Source organism: Protopterus annectens, chromosome 8.part0 (genome assembly GCF_019279795.1).
Source record: "Protopterus annectens isolate FY-2018-M chromosome 8.part0, PAN1.0, whole genome shotgun sequence".
In the NCBI taxonomy this organism is placed as follows: Eukaryota; Metazoa; Chordata; order Ceratodontiformes; family Protopteridae; genus Protopterus; species Protopterus annectens.
This window is the reverse complement of record NC_056741.1, coordinates 1,670,406,467-1,670,426,332: the sequence shown is the minus strand read 5'-3', so window position 1 is coordinate 1,670,426,332 and position 19,866 is coordinate 1,670,406,467. Positions and strand designations below refer to the sequence as shown.

General features: G+C 34.9%; 1 non-coding gene across 1 annotated transcript; it reads right to left on the bottom strand.

The window, feature by feature from the left end:
• Positions 1-15,205: 15,205 nt before the first annotated feature.
• On the bottom strand, positions 15,206-15,278 carry TRNAK-CUU. Its single transcript has one exon. It is a non-coding gene; the product is annotated as a tRNA-Lys (tRNA).
• Between the last annotated feature and the right edge of the window lie 4,588 nt (positions 15,279-19,866).

The window sequence follows — 19,866 nt, the reverse complement described above, 5'->3', positions numbered from 1 at the left end:
AGAGTAGAGTGTACTATTATGAATAAGCTCTGAGCAACGTTGAGTGTTTCTTATTTTCCTGATGTAATTAAAGAAGGATTTGTAGTTGTCTTTTGCTTCTGTAACTAGTTTTTTAGTTTCTTAACTAGATGTCTGATGTTCTCTAATTTGGAGGTATTTTCTTCTGCTATATAAGTTAAGGATTGTCTTCCTTTTGTTACATAATTTATTAATGCTTGTGGACCACCACACTGGTTTGCTTTTAATCTTCCCCAGTTAATTGGATCTAGTGAGGACTGCCAAGTTAATATATTTGTCCAGGTGAGAGTGGATCTTGTCTGAATAACTCTTAGTAGCATCAACATTTTGGGTGATACAGTTATACATAAATTTGGATACTTCATCATAGAATTATAGATTTGTACATTTGAATCCCTTGAATTATGTGATGTTTGCATCTGATGGTTTGTAGATTTTAATGAAGAAGGTTAATTGTTTGTGATCTGATTGACCAGAGTGGGGATAATTTGGCGATAGTACATCCAGATGCAAAGATTTTTAGGGACCAGGTCAAGTGTCTTCTGTTTTCTAGTCAGTTCCTTAACAATCTGGTGCAGGGAGTGTTTGTTTATATAATCTAGCAAATGTTGTGTATATCCTACATTGATGGCACAGGTCTCCCAGTTTGTCACTGCCTACTTAGTCATGTTGGATAATAGCCTTCTTTTTTATAAAAGCATTCCTACTTATGGGAAGTTAATCAAGAAAAGTTAGGAATACCTTGTGATTTTCTGGAGACAAAAAAGGGGGTCCTAATAGCCTGCTATTGGCTGATAGCTGATCCTGTTTAGTGTTATTTGAATGTCTATATGCTCTGCTTGTGGTTCTCTTGATATGTGTCTCTAGGTAATGTGTCACCACATTCTCCTTAAATGGTAAGCAACAAACCCCAGAACTGAGGTAGTGCTCTGTGGGCTGCTAAACAAGGTTTCATTGGCAGCATATACATGGATGTGCTGCAAATGGAGGGCCTCAAGGTCTGTCAGTTTGTTGTTTAGACATCTAGCATTAAGTAGAGTCACCCTGATGTATTTCAGTGGTCAGTTTGGTATGGAAGTTAGGTCAGGAGGTCCATTAGCTGCACCCTGCCTAAAAAAAGGACAGTGGTGGTACCAAAAGCTCTCACCAGTATGCAGACACCTTAGAATGAGAGTTGCAAACCGTCCTTGGCAAAGCAAGTATGATTGTCAAACAACTCCACCCATGTGGAATGTGCTGCATGGAAATCAAACCATCCTGAACTATGTATTTTATTTATGTGGAAAATAAGTCTTTAAAATGATACATACATTTCACCTGCTTTCTCCCTTGACCCCTTCTCTATCTAGAAAAACTCTAACCAAAAGTATCCTAAAAAAGTTTCCCTCCCAAGGCTGTAACTGGAGTGAACTTGTACAGGCAAGTATTCATCTTTATGACCAATGCAGGCTTAATTATGGCTATGTCTGAGGCCCTTTCACTCTTGGTGTGACCACTTTCCCATCCACCACCAGCACAGGATACATACTTGTTGTAGTTTGGTAAAGCTGATATTTCCAGATCACCCATTGCTACCACAGTGGTCAACCTGATTGATGCTTCTCAAGAACTCTGTTCTCCACCCTGCTTTAGTTGAACAATGAGACCATAAATGCTTTTTGCATTTGAAACATTTTACCCCCAAGCCTGGTTGTGTATCAGAACCAGGCTGTAAAAACAAATTGCTCTTCCTTTCACTGTTATTGTAAACCTGTCTTGCAAATGGATTTCTAGCTAGCTATTAATTAGGTTTGTGGTAGCATTGCACCTGTAAGTCTTGTCTAATGTATTTTTACATTAGGAGGGCTGAGCTTCTTTATCTTGTGGCAGGAAGTGTTTGCCTGGTCTATCTGAGTTGGGGAATACACAAAAGGACTCGTAGTGTAGTCATTTTATTGGTCAGCGAGATCATATGTTAGCTTTCTTTTTTTTTCTGTCCCTCACCAAAATGCAGTGGATATAAAAAGTGTATACACCCCCGTTAAAATGCCAGGTTTTTGTGATATAAAAAATGAGACCACAAAAAATAATTTCAAAACTTTTCCCACCTTTACTGTGACCTATAACCTGTACAATTCAATTGAAAAACAAACCAATCTGTTAGGGGAAAAAATATAAAAAATAAAAAACGTACAATAAGCTGGTTGCCTAAGTGTGCACACCCTTAAACTAATACTTTGTTGAAGCACCTTTTGATTTAATTACTTCAAATAAATAAATAAATAAATAACTAAATAAATAAATAAATATTTTATTAAAAATAAATACACAATTCATATTGAAAAATGTAAAGTCTGTTTTAAGTGATTTTGTCTCATACATGAGATTTCTTCAGACTAGTTCATTCTTTTTTTTTTCCTCAAATATTTGTTTTTATTTTCAATTAAAATAACATTTACATAATATTTTTAAATATCATTTAAACAACTATATACAATAGGTTCATAGGTAGGTACTAGGCCCAAGGGCCTATGTAAGCCTAACCAACAAGGTTCCTGTGCGACTGTCGAGTAGAGACACAGAAGTGATCCCTGGGGTGTATTTCCTATCCACTTATCAAGATTTTTCTTGAAGAGTGCTAATGAAGAACTTTGCTTGACATAGATGGGTAGCCTGTTCCAGAGCATGGGAAGTCTCTGGGACAGGAATCTATCCCTCCAGTATGTCCTGTTTATTGAGGTAACAAGGTTTAGGTCCCTAGAGCATATAGCTAGGAGGGACTGGGATTTCTTTAGGTGTAGCATGTCCAACAGCTCTGGGTCTGACATAGCTTTATATGTTAGGCAGAGATTGTTAAGAGAAAAAGTTTTAAAACATACTGTTATTTGTCTTTTTCCTCTTCTTGCAAAGTGAACATGTTACTTGTTGGGATATGCCTATCAAAGATGGGCCTCATCTGTGAACAAAATGCAGCATTGCTTATAAACCTGAATAATATCTGTTTTCTGCTTTTCAGAATAAAGAGATTTGGTTATAGCTTAGTGAAGCCTGGGATAAGGACGCACTGCTGAGTAAGAGTTAATTTATTGAAGCAGGCTGTGTGTCCTGGAAAATTTGAGCTATCATTGTTGAACTGAACATTCTGTACTAACTGTTGGTTTGAGGTGATTTATGATAAACATGTTTACCACAGGTGTTTTCCATAGCCAACTGTCAACGGTCAGAAATGTAACAAAAAGTTGTTTTGCTTGCAGTATAAAAGTTGATGTCAGTAAACAAGTTGACCAGAGGAGATCATCTTGGCCAACATGTTGTGTAATCTGGTTAGCTGCTAATAAAGAAGTTTTTCATCACCTGAGGCAGATGTGACTCGTTTGAATTTTTCTTCTGACAGAGATCACCTCAGAGTAGGCGATATGCTACGAAGTAAAGCTGGAATTTTTTGAGGCGGTCAGTGTAGGGCATTTGTTTGAGGCCAGTAATCCTCTTTGTGAGGTACTTCCGTGGCCTTTCCAGCTGCTGCAGATGTCTTGTGAGGTACATTCCAAAAGGGGCTTTGTACTCTATAATGGGTCTAATGAGTGTCGAGTAGAGGGGAACAATGACCTCTTTTTTCCTGGATGAGAACCCTTTTATGATGAGGTGTGCCATGTAGAAGGACTTCCTGACTACTGTGGTGATGTGACTATCAATGGAGAGACTACTGTCCACCTTGGTCCCAAGGTCTCTTATCACGCATTCAGTGTTAAGTAGATTGCTGCCTATGTGGTAGTTCATGGGTACAGAGTTTTTACCAAATGGGATGACACTGCACTTTTTGGCATTGAGCTTGAGGCCAAGGCTCTGACACCAGGCATCTGTCTCAGCGAGGCCCTTCTGTAGGATGTCCACATCATTTGGGGACTTGACTATGGCTCCTAGTTTGCAGTCATCTGTGAACTTCATTAGCCAGAGGCCTTCTGTGTTAGCCTGTACTTCAGAGAAGTAGATATCAAACAGGAGAGGTCCCAGGACGGAACCCTGTGGTACTCCACTTGTTACTGCTTTTATGGTCAGATTTGGAGTCTGCAACTTTTACAGTGTGGGTTTTGTCAATTTGCCAGTTGGCAACCCATCTTGTGACATAGGGATTTATACCTAGTTTAGTGAGTTTAGCTATAATTCCAGAATAGGGGATGGTGTTGAAAGCCTTGGCAAGGTCAAGATAGGCTGTGTGAACCACCTTACCCTCATCTATGGGTTTGGTGACTGATTCAAAGAAGTTGATCAGGTTCAGGAGGCATGATCTGCCTTTCACAAACCTGAACTGGGTGGGATCCATAGTTTGGAGGTTACCAATGTCTTTATTTATGCGTTCCATGATGATATGTTTCATGGTCTTGCAGACCAGGCTCATCAGGCTAATAGGTCGATAGTTCCTGGAATCAGTGGTGGCTCCGCCATTGTGGAGTGGGATAACTGTTGCTGTGCACCGCACCATTCAGTGGGCACAAAGCCTGATGCGAGGCTATTATTCAACATGGAGCTTAAGTGGGGAGCCAGTTCGTTTTGAAGTTCATGTAAAACGCAGCCTGGGATGTTGTCCAGTCCCATGGATGCTGTGTTTTTGGCTTTATAGAGTGCAGCTTTTACCTGCGTAGTTGTGATTACAGGAACTCTGCATTCTTCCTGTATAGATATGAGCCCTTTAGGGGGTGAGAGGGGGGTAAAGTTAGCACTGAACCTATCTGCCAGGATATTGGCAATATCAGTTGATTCTGTAATTTTCTTGCCTTTGTGCTGTAACTCAGAGCAGATCTGGGTATTGCAATAGAGATTCTTGACATAGCTATAGAATGCTTTCTGGTTGTCCTTGTAATTAGTGGCGATTTTGTTTTTATAGCTAGCTTTGGAGGATCTTATAAGGGATCTCAGCTTTTTACTGAGGCTGACCAGGGAGCTCCTCCACTCATGGGATTTTACTCTCTTTTGAAACAGTTTCTTCCTTCTGTTGTACAGTTCGTTTATGGCTGGGGACCACCAGATTGGCTTCCTTTTTGTGGAGGATAGCGTCTTGGTTCTGTTTGGGATAGCACGATCCATGCACTTGTGTAAGTGCTTATAGAGTGCATTTGTGTAGGATTCAGCAGTTGTAACTGTATTGTCCATCTACATGGGTGTCATGAAGTTCACCACTTCTGTCTTAAGTAGCATGAAGTTGGCTTTGGAGAATTTTTTTTACTGTGGTTTCCTTAATGAGGATTGGGGGTGGGATATGGATATCAAGGGTGATTAGCTTATGGTCGGATCCGACCAATGAGGAGTTGACTTCAGGTGTGGAACACTGGTCACTCATGTTGGTAATGACTAGGTCTAGGATATTGTTGCCCCTGGTGGGGGTGCGGATAAGTTGATCCAGGGCATTGGAGTTTATGAATTCCAGAAAGCATTGAGCTGAGGAGTTGGTACACAATTAGTTTTCCCAGTTAATGGTGGGGTAGTTGAAGTCGTTATTTACAATAGCCTGACTTTCAATTATATACACTGTATGTTATTAAATATAGAATTAACAGATCAGTTATCAGAGATACAATATTGATTATTGCAGAGTGTCCAACAAAGATATAACATTCTTCCAAGGATTATTTACCAATGGCCTGGGATAGATTCGTAGTTCTTTGATTTTTATTTCCATCAATGCAGTTGTCTTCAGTAAAGTGTAGAATTCTTCCAAGGTCGAGGGTGTATTTGAATTCCACCTTCTGGTTACGCATTTCCTAGATATAGCAAGTATTGTCCATAACAAATACATATTTGTCTTATTCAGGTAGGGACCTTCATTTACATTTAGAATTATCAATACTTTAGTTAAGGTAAATGAGTCATTAAAGGAAGCTTGTAAAAATGATTGATTCCTTTCTAATATGATTTAATTTTATTACATTCATAAAAAATATGAATCCAGTCTGCTTTATTTGACTTTTCACACCTCCAGCAAAAAACATTTGTAGTAGTACTGATCTTTTTAATTCTATCTGGTGTTAAAAATGCTCTATGTAAGTATTTCCAGTTAAATATTTCCAGTACTGTGTGTTAGAGGTGTAATTAACTGATAGTAAGATGTTAGTTTTAATTTCTTCTGTTAACTGCAATGACTGACCTTTTGTTAAGAACTGCCAGAATGATGGTTTGGGAATTGTTTTATATGTTATTAACTCTTTATATAGATTTGAAATGCAATTTTTCTTTTCACAACTATTATATATAAATTCATACAGAAAACTTATTAGATTTGGAATCTCTTTAAATGAGGAATTATTAATTAATCTGCATAAATCTTGAGTGTACATTAGAATGTTTTGTAAGGTTAACCAGTCCTGTGTTGGAATATTGTAAGCAGTTTTTTATCATATGTATATCTAAAACATTTAATTTATTTACACATTGAAACTAGCATAAGAATCCATTTTGTTCCCAGGAGGTTATTGTTTCCCTTTATATCTTGTGAGGAAAGTTCTTAGTGATGTTTGCTAATGTTACATATAGTATTTTTGGCAATAAGACCATTTTTATTAATTGCAATCTGTCTTCAAATGTTAATATAATTTTGTTCCACTTTTCTATATATATTTTTATTGTTTCAATAATGTTTTTATAATTTATTAATATTGTTTCATTTATATTTTTGCATAACACTATTCCTAAATAATTTAGCGTAAGTTCTTGTTTTCCTATGATGGATTTATCTGTAACTTGCAGTTCTTTTTTCTTATTTAAAAATAGAAATTTTGATTTTGATCTATTAAAGTGTAGACCTGAAATCTTATAAAATTTCTCCATTACTTCTTCTAGCTCTCCTAATGACTCTCTGAAGTTTGATAGAGTTAATAAAATATCATCAGCAAAAAGCATTATTTTAGATATGTACTGGTCATAGACTTCTATTAATTTTATTCTTGGATTATTGTGTATTATTTCTGCAAGTATTTCTATAGCCAAAGCAAATAAAATAGGAGAAAGGGGACATCCTTGTTTAGTACCTTTTGTTATATGGATAGATTCTGAGGTGAAAGGACCTAATTTAATGTAGGCTAAGTTATTAATATATATGTTTTAGTAATAAGATGAAGGGAGGAAGAAATTCAAATAATGCTAAAGTTTTAAATAGATATTCCCAGTTGAGGGAACCAAAGGCTTTTTTTATGTCTAATCCAATTACAAGTGTTTCTTTGTCTTCTTTACTCACATAATCTATAAGAGTAAGTATCCTTTTAATATTATCATGTGTGTGCCTGATATATAAAAATCCAGTTTGATCTTTATTAATTGTCTTTGAAAGTGGGATTTTCATTCTGTTAGCTAGTATTAACATGAATATTTTGTAATCATTATTCAGTAAGGATATAGGTCTGTATGAGGTGCAAAGGTCTGATGGTTTATTATCTTTTAGAATTGGTGTTATGAGAGAATAGTAATATGAAACACAAGTAGAACCAGAATGAAAAGGCAGCTAATATCACACAGTTCATTGAACAGCCATCAGCGTTTTAGTTAAAAATTCTTCTTTATTCCACAAAGAAAAAACGAAATGAGCGCTTTCACGTATGCACCATACGCTTCATCAGATTCCATTATTCACAAAAGTAGCTCAGTTTAAATAGTAACATCTAGCATTCAATTAAAACAATTACCTTACCAATTAGTAACATCTCAAACTTTTTAAAGGCATAGCTAACCTCTAAAGCAATATTGAATATGTGTTATTTAATACAACACAACCTAGTAATTTATTAATATAGTATCTGTGCATTATTAAACTAATTCTAAAATATTTATCAAAAACTGGATGTAGCTATCAAATTTCAAAGACAATAAAAATAAAAATAATAATAATAACAAAGATAAAAATAAAACTAGTGTAGTTCATTATTAAAACAAAATAATCAAGCCAGTAATGTTCACATCTTTTTTGTTATGAGAGAATATTTCCATGAGGGTGGTATTTTTGCTTCTGACTGGACTTCTAGCAAAGTTTTATGAAAAAGTGAGAATACTGTTGAAGGGAAGAGTTTGTAAATTTCTGTAATTATACCATCTATCCCTGGAGCTTTGTTAGATTTACTTTCTTTTATCTTGTCAACAATTTCTTTGTAGGATATAGGTCTTTTGTAGGTCTAGTTTTAAGTTTTCGGGAATTTTTTTTATATTGATAAGATTTGTATCTAAGTTTATTTGGTTGGTATCTAAATCTTCTTTTTTGAAGTGTTCCATATAATGGAACCAAAATGCTTCAAGGATGTCTCCTATATCTGATACTTTTTTCTCTTTCTTTTCATGATATATACTACTAATGTTATTTGCTTTAGATTGTATTTTAATTCTTGTAGATAAGTTATGTAGATATCTGGGGGAGGTGGCTAATGAGTTTATTTTTAATTTTTCCAAGGCTAGACAAGTTTTTGTGTGTTAGAATTTCATTATATTTTTTATTTAATTCCTCTATTTCCTTTTTGACTTCTGGACAATTCTGATTTTTTTTTTAGATTTTGCTGTCAAGAGTCTGGTTTGCAAGTGTAATGATTCAGACTCCCACTGTCTAACTTTGTCTTTGTACCAGCGAAGGGTCTTGCCAAATAAATACGCTTTCAATGAGTCTCAAACCATGACTCTACTATTGTATTATTAATTTCAAGAAATAATTGTAGTTCTGACAAAGTCCAGGGTCTGAATTCTTTAATTTTCGTGATATATGATGGAATTCTAGTTGAGAGTATTAAAGGTTTAAACTCTATTTGGAGCGTCATTATCAGAGAGTCATGATCTGAGAAGGGGCATGGAACTATTGAGAAGTTGAGGATTTTTGTTTGTAAATCTTGAACTATGAATAATTTGTCTATTCTGGTTTGTGTTCCAAATCTATGGTCTTTATGGGAAAATAAGGATTTATCATCTTTTACTTTAAAAGTGTCAATTAAATGAAATGAATCAATCCATTTTTTTAAGGATTTTGAAATAGTTAAATGCAAAAAGACTTATTGGTGGTTTCAGAAGCTTCTAAGGTACAATTAATGTCTCCTCCGAGTATAAGATTTCCTTTATAATTATTGGTAAAATCTAGTTGTTTTTTAACCGTTCCTGCTCCAATTCCTGGGAACCAATATAGATTAACTAAGGTCCATGTTCTGTTATTAAATTTAATTATAACAAATGCTAGTAGACCTTCTTTGTCTTCATATTTATAAATAACGTTTTGAGTGATTATGTTTTTCTTCCAGAGAATTGATACTCCTTTTGTCTTTGTTCTATAGGAGGATTGAGCTAAGACTGTATAGTCCTTAGGGTTCCACATAAAGCTATCATTAGTCTTAAAATGCATTTCCTGGAGAAATACTACTGTGCCTTATTTAGATTTAAATATTTTAGTAAGTTTGATCTTTTATTTGCATTATTTAAGCCATTGGTATTTAAAGATAAGAATGTTAAATCCATTTCAAGTTATTGTTGGAAGAAACTTTTTGCTTCTTTTTTATTTTGATTATAGTAGTTATACCATAATCTCTGATAACATTATCTGATAACATTGGATGTTATTTTTATATGTGTAAACTTGGGAGTGTAATTTAATGTTTTTTCTTCTTTAAATATAAGTAGGGTAAAATTCTGGTCAGGCTTTAAAAAAGTACTTCTATAAAACATTAATTCTAAAGTATCAAATACAAGTAAATATGAATGTCCCATTAAACATGGAATGAAAGTCATTCCTAATCCAATAGATAAAGATAGATATATTGGATTATCACTCATACCTTTAACCAACAATATCAGCTGAGCTCCATATGTTAAATTATTATATGGAGAATTTTCTTAAAAGAGATATGAAATTCTATATTATTCTATTATTGTTCTATAGTATTTTATATATCAGGATGGAACGTTAGTAGTGTAAACAATTATTATGTTGACTTAGAAAATATCCAATATTTAGTTACCCTTAAGAGATCACAAACATGTCAGATATGTCATTTTGGATAAATTAAATGCAACAGAAGAGCATACACTAAATAAGCCAACAACAAATAGATTATTACTAAAATAATTTGACTAAAAGGACTCTACAGGAGACAATGAGTGATTACCAATGAAATATGAATTTACTGTAGGTATACTGTCTTCCTTTACTTTCCCACTCTTCAGATCACCAACTTCAGCTTACACTTATGAAAAGACATGGCTTATCAGTGGTATCCTGACTCTGAGCAGAGGCACCCTGCATTTTAGTGTGCAGTGCTTTTACATATTTATAGATTTACAAAGTAGATTCTAAGAATGATCACCCTGACAATTCCCATCCTGCATAGGGCACCTCCTGCTTCCAGAATGGGTAATCACATCAGCTCTAGAATGAATGTGAAGGTACCTATATGGTAATCAAGACTTACCTTGGGTAAGTATTAATCAAATAGTATTTAGAGCATCTTAGAGAGTTCTTGGGGCAGTTAGAATACTCTTACGCCTCTCCTCCCTTGACCAAAAACAGAGATTTCCCTTCCCTTTCTTTCCCTTGTTTTAAATCAGTACTAATAAAAGAAATTCAGCAAACATAGGTAAACAGAAATAACATTCAGTAGTCCGTCTTGTACATGACTCGTAATCGAGTAAACAAGTCAGTGACTAACATCACTTTAGTAAACATTATAAAGCCAAATTAGAAATAATTTCCTAGCTCTTTAAATTTTCTGATAAAGCAAAAAGTTAACAATAAGCTATTTTAACTAAAAGTATAAAGCATTTCAATTTTTCCTTGCATGTATACATTTCTACTTGTATTGTAGTGTCAATAGCTGTCTTTGAAATCTGTACAATACTTCACTTCTTCAAATCATTCCTTTTTCAATTCAGGTTTTATTTTGTCAAAACAGGAACAATATTTCAGGGGCAGAATTAATATTTAGACTGATGTTTCAAATAAATAACTTGTCAGTTGCCAATTGAGTTAGTTTAGAATGTATGGTTAGTGCAAATATAGCATGTTGCAAAAATAATATGTATTTTTTCGTGTGCTCTAGAGATTGTCATATGCAAGTGACATATATAATGTAACATATATACAGCAGATAGCTTATGGATTCAGGTTGTTAAAGTAAATTATGCTTATTAATCAGGCAGTTTCATTTAAATTCACAAGTAATTTGAGAACATTTCAGTTGAGTTTCCAGGAATGTGTAGTCCAATGTGAGTAATTGAGTTCACTTTTTCTCATAAACATATGTCACAATTCATTAAACTAAGCAGAGTCTAACATCTGTCTAATAATCATTATAAAGACAAAGAATAGTAATTTCCTAGCTCTTCAAACTTTCTGATATTGCAAAATGTTGACAGGAAGCTATTTTAACTGGAAGACTAAAATATTTCAATATGTCCTTGTGAATATATACTTTTACTTTTACTGTAGTGTCAAGAACGGTCTTTGAAATCTATGCATTACTTCACTTCTTTCAAGTCATTCATTTTACAGTTCAGATTATATTTTGTCAAAATGTCAAAATGCCAATAGCATTTCAAGGGCACATTTAATATTTAAACTGATATTTTAAATGAATAGCTATCAGTTACCAAGTGAGTTTGTACAGAGTGTGAGGTAACTGCAAAAATAACATTGCAAAAAGTAATATATATCGTTTCATATGCTCAAGAGAATGACGACTTCAAGTAACATATAAAATGTAACTTTTACAGTGCAGGCAGCTTGTGAAATCAGCATGTTAAAGTGAGTAATACTTTTTAATCAAGGAGCTACATTTCAGTGCATATGTAGATTGGGAACATTTCAGTTCTGTTTCCAGGAATATGTAATCCTGTGAGAATAAATCATAAAATATTTACAAATAATCCTATTATGTATTTATTTTACCTTGTTTAGGTTGTTTTCATTTTATTAACTAAACATTACTTTTTCTTATTATTTGTTATCTGTGAGGCTAAATGCACTTCGCAGATTCACAGTGTCCTTAGAAACTGCAACAACTGTTTACTGTTGCTATGGCAACGCAAATACAATATGAACAAAGCTTCACTTCTCTTAACCAACAGTACATTTTTCCCTCCTTTTTTTATGTATTTGTTAATACTAAAAGGAAATAATTCAAAGGACATATGTACATGAATGGAACATTTCAGAGTTAATCACGAACATGTCCCCAATCCCAATAAGCATAATAGTGACCATCATTAATCTAATAAATATTGTAATAACAATTAAGTTCACTATTCCAATTAGTCTACCTTATAACTAGATTATTTTAGATTATTTATTATTTATCTATGTATAGATGGTAAGTTATTAAATATATGCAGACTATATTAGTATAGTAAATAGGAGAGAATTTAGAAAGGGAGACAAGATGTAGTTAAAATAAATAATGAGAAAAGAGAGAAGAGAGAAAGAAAAGAGAAAACGAAGAGAAAATACACATATACTATGTATGTTGATTTACAGTATAAATATTTTATGTGCTATATAACCCTCCTTCTGTGAAAGAAAAGTACCTTGTTTTACATACCTGAGGTAATGTGAAAACTCTCATGTGTCATCTATTTTCAAAAAATATGGATAAAGATTTCAGTAGTTAGTTACTTTTGTTTTAAAATTCCAAGCAGTAAAATTGGCCCTTTAAAGTAATGTTAAAACAATTCATATCATAGTAGATGCTTTGAGAAATTTGGCTGTAACAGTATCAGTCTTTTGCTTCTTCTTTTTGACATCTGTCCAGACATTTGTTTCTTTTGTTCTCTTGAGAGAAGGTGACATCCAATCCATATCTTCTGGTAAAGTAATCACCTTATTAGTTTTAATAAATGAGGCTTCCTCTAAGTCAATAAAAGTCCTCATTTCGTTGGCATACAGTATTCTTATCTTAGCTGGATATGCAAGTTGTGCCTTGATGTTATTTTGTTTCAGAAACGTTATCATTGGCCATACTTTTTTCCTTTGTTCCATTATTCTAGATGAATAGTCGTTATCAAATCTTATCAGGCTCTGTTTATATTTTAGAGGTGCCTTCCTCCAAGCATATCTTAAAATCAGCTCCTTGTCCAAGTATAAAAGAAATTTGATAATTATTGACCTAGGAGGAGAGTTTGCGTTAGTTGCAGGTTTCCCAAGAGCTCTGTGTATGCCCTTTCAATGCCAAAGGAAAGTCCTTCTTTTAAATTTAAAAAGTCAGGATCCAGTTTGATAAAAAGGAAATAATATCCTCACCTTCTGTGTTTTCAGGTAATCCAAAAATCCTGATGTTATTTATCCTCTCCCTATTTTCCAAGTCATCTACTTTATTAACCAACCAAGTGTTTTGTTTAAGAAGCAGTTCTTTCTTTGTTTCCTCTTCCTTAAGTCTGATTTCTAAGTCATTTAGAGAAACATCTATTCCTATTATCCTTGTCTGGTGTTGTTGTAGCATTTCCTTGAGGGTGGCAGCCTGTTTTTGACTGCTTGTTTTAAAATTTTCCAGGTTCTCTCTAAAATCATCCATCTTCAAAGACAACTCCTGCAGGGTAGATGCCATCTGCTGTAGTTCCTTTTTTAAGGCAGCATCCTGGTGAGAATTCTTTGACTTGCTGTTAGAAATATATATAATAGTAATATGCATGCTTAGTGCATTCGAGGTTTAAAAGGGTTAATACATTTATTCTGTTCACACTGCATGAATCTGCACAGCTATTAGAAACGTAACAAGAGACATTTCATTTCTGCTAATGTCATGAAAATAACAAGAGACATTTCATTTCTGCTAATGTCATGAAACTTAACAAAGAGATATTTCATTTCTGCTTATGCCATTAGAAAATATGCAGCTGCTAGAAGCTTTGATAAAGAAAACAATAGATGCTTGAAAGTATAAACCATAGTCAGCATTACTTGTACCAAAGCTAGAAATGTACCTTGAATCTAGACAAAATGTAACACATGTATTAGAACTGTACAATTGAAGAATTGAAAAGTTAAGGTGGGCTAAAATAAGCCCAAGGCCAGGTTGATTTTCTCAAAATGTTTTTGCAAGACGGCAAATAATCTGACCATGTCAGCAATAAGTCTGGTAGCATTTTCTGTGAAACATACAGAAAGCTGTGTCCAACTACGTCAGCAATAGAATAGTAACATTTTCTGTGTGACATGAAGAGAACTGTATAAGAATAACATACTGATCACCAAAGGGCCAGACAAATCCTGTACCTACATGCTTTGTCTCCTTGCTGCAAGTAATAAAGGGTGCCTTGCTTGAACCTAACGTGCATTGGTCTTTGAAGTTTTTTCCTTTTACACTTGCTCATTTTAACAAGTGAATATATATCCAAGCTTTTTGACAGGAAATTATTTGTAAAACTTCACAAAAGTTTCTAATTATGTAAATTAGTCCTTTATCTATAAGATTTTATACTTTGAAGAAAAAAAAGAATATTTTTTCCTGTCTTATTTAACTAGTTATATGGAGCTCTAAAATACTGCTGCTTTCAGTTAGCCATTTAGACTCCGTCCTCTCAGACTAGTACATTCTTAACATCACTTCCTATTATAACTTCCCTTCTTGTAATTTATAAAAATAACTCGATTCTATATGAATAATATTCTATGTAAAAAACCTTAACAGAAAACAACACTACCTTTTAATAGATCATAGCAAATGCTCATCAATTTATGCAATATGTATAAATAATAATCATCACTAATTATTAATCATTAAAATTCTTCAAACAACATTTTTTTACCCCATATCCCTTTTATTTAGACACAATATAAAACCTTTTATAACGGAAGTTTTTTTTTTAAATAGGTTCATACGTTGGTACTAGGCTATCAGCCCTAGAGCCTATACAAGCCTAGCCATAACAATTCCCTGGCTATTTCTTCCCACACTATTTACTTCCCTGGACCCCTGCCTAGCAGGGCGATTGGCATGATCCCAGGGGTGAATTTCCTTTCTCCCATCCAATCGTCAAGGTTCCTTTTAAAGAGGGCCAAAGAGGCACTCTGCTTGACATGTATGGACAGTCTATTCCAGAGTATGGGGAATCTCTGGGTCAGGAACCTATCCCTCCAGCATGTTTTGTTTATTGTGATGACAAGGTTTAGATCCCTGGACCATGTGGCTCTGAGGGATTGGGATTTCTTTAAGTATAGCATGTTCAACAGCTCTGGGTTTGACATGGCCTTGTATGTTAAAAGGAGACATGCCCAACGTGGGGCATGAACTCACGATCCTGAGATTAAGAGTTTCATGCTCTACTGACTGAGCTAGCTGGGCAATGGTGGTTAAGAAATGCTTTAAGAAGTGGTTGTTTTAGTGTTGTTTTTTATTAAGGTTTTTTTTACATATGATATTATTCATAATAATTGGTTGGTGTGACAGAGCAAGATGCAGAGGACAGGAAGAAATGGAAACAGATGATTCGCTATGGCGACACCTAATGGGAACAGGCAGAAGAAGAAGAAGAAGAAGGAGACATATGATATTATTCATATAGAATTGAGATGTGTTTTTAAATTTCAGGAAAGTTACAAAAAGAAGAGATGTTAAGAATGTACTATTCCGAAGAAGACCCCTGTGTGAGACAAAAGTGCTTAAAAATGACTTTTTTCAATACAACTTTTGTATTAATTTGTAATAAAGTATTTGGAAGATGAACTCTCTGTTTTTGCCTTTTTGCACTGTTTCATTTGGTTCTAATTTTGAGATTTATCTTTATGAAAGGCGTTCCAGGCCTTGTCTCTCTCTTTCACAAGATTTGTTTGGGAGGATGTATAAGCCAATGGGCTGGATTTGCTTTAACTATTTTTCTTAAAAGTGCCAGAATGTATGAATAGAATGTGTTGAACAGATAAGTTTGTTCACAGAGAATACCACTTCTGTGGAACATCTTCCAGTCCACAAAAAAACAAAGTACGCTCTTATCCAAATTACATATGAATAGAATGCATGGATGGGCAACTGTATACCCCCCCCAGTTTAGAACCTTTGTTCCTCATGGATAGGGGAAAACAAGTACATGTGCCGGCATATTTTCATTTGGTATATCTCTGGGTTATTTGTATGCAAACTGTAAGGGCTAAAAACTACCATGGGAATCTAAGGCATGGTTTGGATGAAGTATGTATTGAAGCATGGTAGGACTGGTTTGTATGGGAGGAAATAAGGAGGGAGTGGGTAAACACTGGGCCTCCGCTCTAAATGGGCTCACAACCAGACGGACTATCCCAGTCAACAAATGTAAAATAAATAAATAAAAATGGAGGTGTTTGTGTAGTGGGATTATTTATTTATTTGTCTTTGTTGAACTAGGAAAGTCTGACTGAGAAAGTTGATTTTCATTGAAGGCGCTAGGAGAAATCCCCAGTAGATATAGTAAAGATACTCATGAAAAACACAATTTTACAAAGATACATTACATAGATATTTCTTAATACATATAGATAAAAATAGGTATTTGTTCTGTAGTGAGACTATAAAAAGATAAAGCAGGCAATTCTTCTGTGATAACATCATAAATGATATTAAAATCAAAGTATAAAACATGCAGCATTTATGGAGTTTATCTGGAATATATGTAACAAACAGAGAGTAGATACAACTTATAATATATTGGTAATTGGTTACAATATAGATGTTAAGAACAAATAAAATTGAGTTAAGGAGCAGGAAACAGTCAGTTAATAGGTAGTAGTTTAAATATATAAGAGGAAGAGAGACATTGTAAAGCTTTTTCAACAGTTCAAACCCAATTGTATAAAATTTAATATGCAGGCGTGTATATCCTAATGTAGTACATATGCCAATAAACCAGATATTTTAAGAGGCCTAGGCCATAGGTATGTAGGTGCACAAGGTAAGGGAGGCTTACCTTGAAAAAGTCTGAGACCTCCTGCACCATGTCATGGGTAGTTGAATAACCAAATTAATTTCCAGTTCATTCTCAAAACATTCTCATTCAGCTCCTGAATATACGAAAGACTCAAAATATGTTATGTGCAATTTTTTGCTCTGTCTTATGTTTTGTGACTTTTTCCTGCATTTTCCCCTTTCCGTGTGTGCTGATCATCAAGTGCTCTCTCATCAGTCTTGAGCCCATTGATTCTGTCATACTGGGTAACTCCAACATTGGGGTAAAATCCAGCTGGAGTGGCTATCATGCATGCAGCTATGGAGACAAGCTACACCCTACTGATGCAGGTTATGATGGTGTTTCTAGTCACCATAACTCTAGCCTTGGTGGCTGACATGGGCAAATGCACGGCCATTAGAGCTGTCATACCCCCCCCCCCCTTCATGTTTGCACATGCAGGCCAATGAGATCTAATTTCACTGGTTTGGCAGGCCAGTCCTGCATACACTTGTCTTATGCTGAGGAGAATTGGCTCAAATAACAGCGTACTTGCTGAGCATGCAAGAGGTAGCAGGATCAATGCCTCCATTTTCTGTGCAGTCTTAGTTACTCAACAGGTAGAACACTTGCCTTTGGTATAAAAATCTGTGGGTTCTATTCTCACACCAGATATTTCAAGGCTTTGGGAGTTGGCATAATAGTTAGGGTGTTTACCTCACAGACAAAAGGCAAGGGGTTTGAGTCTCACCTTGGGAGGCATTGCTAGGCTTAAAAAAGACCTACTGTTGTCATTAGCCTAGTAATCACCTATGCATTTCTTTTGCCTGCAAGTCACAATTTGCTGGTAGCACAATGGCAGAACAGGGTTTCCCAGTTACCCTACTAATGGTTTAGCTGTCATTTGGTGCTGACTGTTATCCTTCCCTCCCCTACCCAACTCCTTTGGCACTGCTAATTTAGTTCTTCATTTGTGTTATAGTCAGAGCTTTCATCTTCTATGCTACAGAGGTTGGCATGCATACATACATACATACAAATATTTCAAGCACGGGCATTAATGCCCTTCTAGCTTGCCAATATACCAGAACACCTGTTCCCATAATAAATGTCTAGGCTGTTCTTAAAAACATCTAAACCTGTACTTGCTTTAATGTAATTAGGCAGTCTGTTCCATGCATCGGCTACTCTGTCAGAGAACCATTTAGTACATGTCTCATTCCTATAGAATCTTCTACATAGGTTGTCTAATGATTCTCTAGTATTTTTTATAACCCCAAACATTCCCAGAGGAAGCTGTCTCTAAATGCAATATATACCTGAATAAGATCTCCTCTTAGATATCTGTAAGAGACACTGCACATGTTCAGATGTTTTAGTCTTTCATAATAACTTAAATTTTCACATCCATAGAAGCCCTTGGTATATTTCCACTGTACTCTTTCCAGTTTACTCATGCTTGTTTTCTTATAGGGTCTCCATATTGTTATTCCATACTCAAGTTTGGGTCTAATGTTTTCATTATTTTTGATTTCCTAGATTTTATAAATATTTTATACAACCTATAGTTCTACAACTATCATTAACCAATTGGTTGACATGATTAGAAAAACTCATAGCTGAATTTACCCATGTAGCCAGGTTCTTAAATGAGTCTGCAGTGTCAATCACTGTGTGCTGTATTAAATATTCACCTTTCACTTTATGTCTCCCAAATCTCATATGCTTAGTTTTTGATGTATTTATCAGCATATTATTCTCCTCTGCCCAAATGGTCAATTTAGTCGTTATTTTGCATAAATGCCTTATTTGTAACACATGTAATGAGTTTACCCAGTTTCAGATTGTCTGCATATAGACTGTAGAACATTTCAGATGAAAAAGTTAGGTCTGAAAGATACAATCTAAACAAGTAAGGGCCTAGGACAGAGCCCTGCAGGACACCTTGACTGTAACCAAGGATTTCACCTGTCCAGTTGCTGTATGATACTTGCCATGTCATATTTGTAAGCCATGCAGCTATCCATCTTATCAAGAGTATATCAATACCTAGTTGTAGTACTTTACTGATATGTGTTTGTGTATGACCCTGTCAAATGCTGAAGTTAAATCTATGCAAATTATATGACAGCACAATTTTTTATTCATAGCTGTTATTATATTGTTATAGAACATCATGTTACAGGTGGTAATGGGTTCACTTCAGTTCACTGAACTTTCAATTCACTGACTTTCATTTCACTGACACCATTTCACTGAAATTCATTTCACTGAAACTTCATTTCACTGAAAGTTCATTTCACTGACAACTATTATTAGCAATAAAATGGAATATTCCCCCTTCCCCACTGTAGTGCGACCCTGGAGTTAGAATATATAGTTGGGGGGTGTGGGGGGGGCGCAGCCCCCCACTTCATTTCATATGATATTCTTACGTTTTGATATAATCTTGCTTAGTAAAAGAAAAGTAAGTGGGGGGCTGCGCCCCCCACCCCCGATGTGGGGGGCTCTGCCCCCCACACCCCCTAACTATATATTCTAACTCCTGGGTCGCACTACAGTGGGGAAGGGGGCATATTCCATTTACTTTGTAATAATACTTGTCAGTGAAATGAACTTTCAGTGAAATTAAGTTTCAGTGAAATGAATTTCAGTGAAATGGTGTCAGTGAAATGAAAGTCAGTGAATTGAAAGTTCAGTGAACTGAAGTGAACCCGTGGTAATAGATCTGTTTTCAACATATGTGCATACTGATATATGGTTTCAAGTACAACCTATCCAGTTTTGATAATAACGTATCCAATATTACCTTCTCCATTATTTTTCCACAACCTGAAAGTAGACTTAAGGATCTATATGACTCTGGGTTTGTCCTACTCCCCTTTCCCTTAAAGACAGGCTTAATATGCGCATGTCTCCAATCTTTAGGAATCTCCCCATATTTATATGACCTAATAAATAATAGATATAATGGTACTGTAAGTTCTTGCTGAAGTGTCTCAGGTCATTGTTACT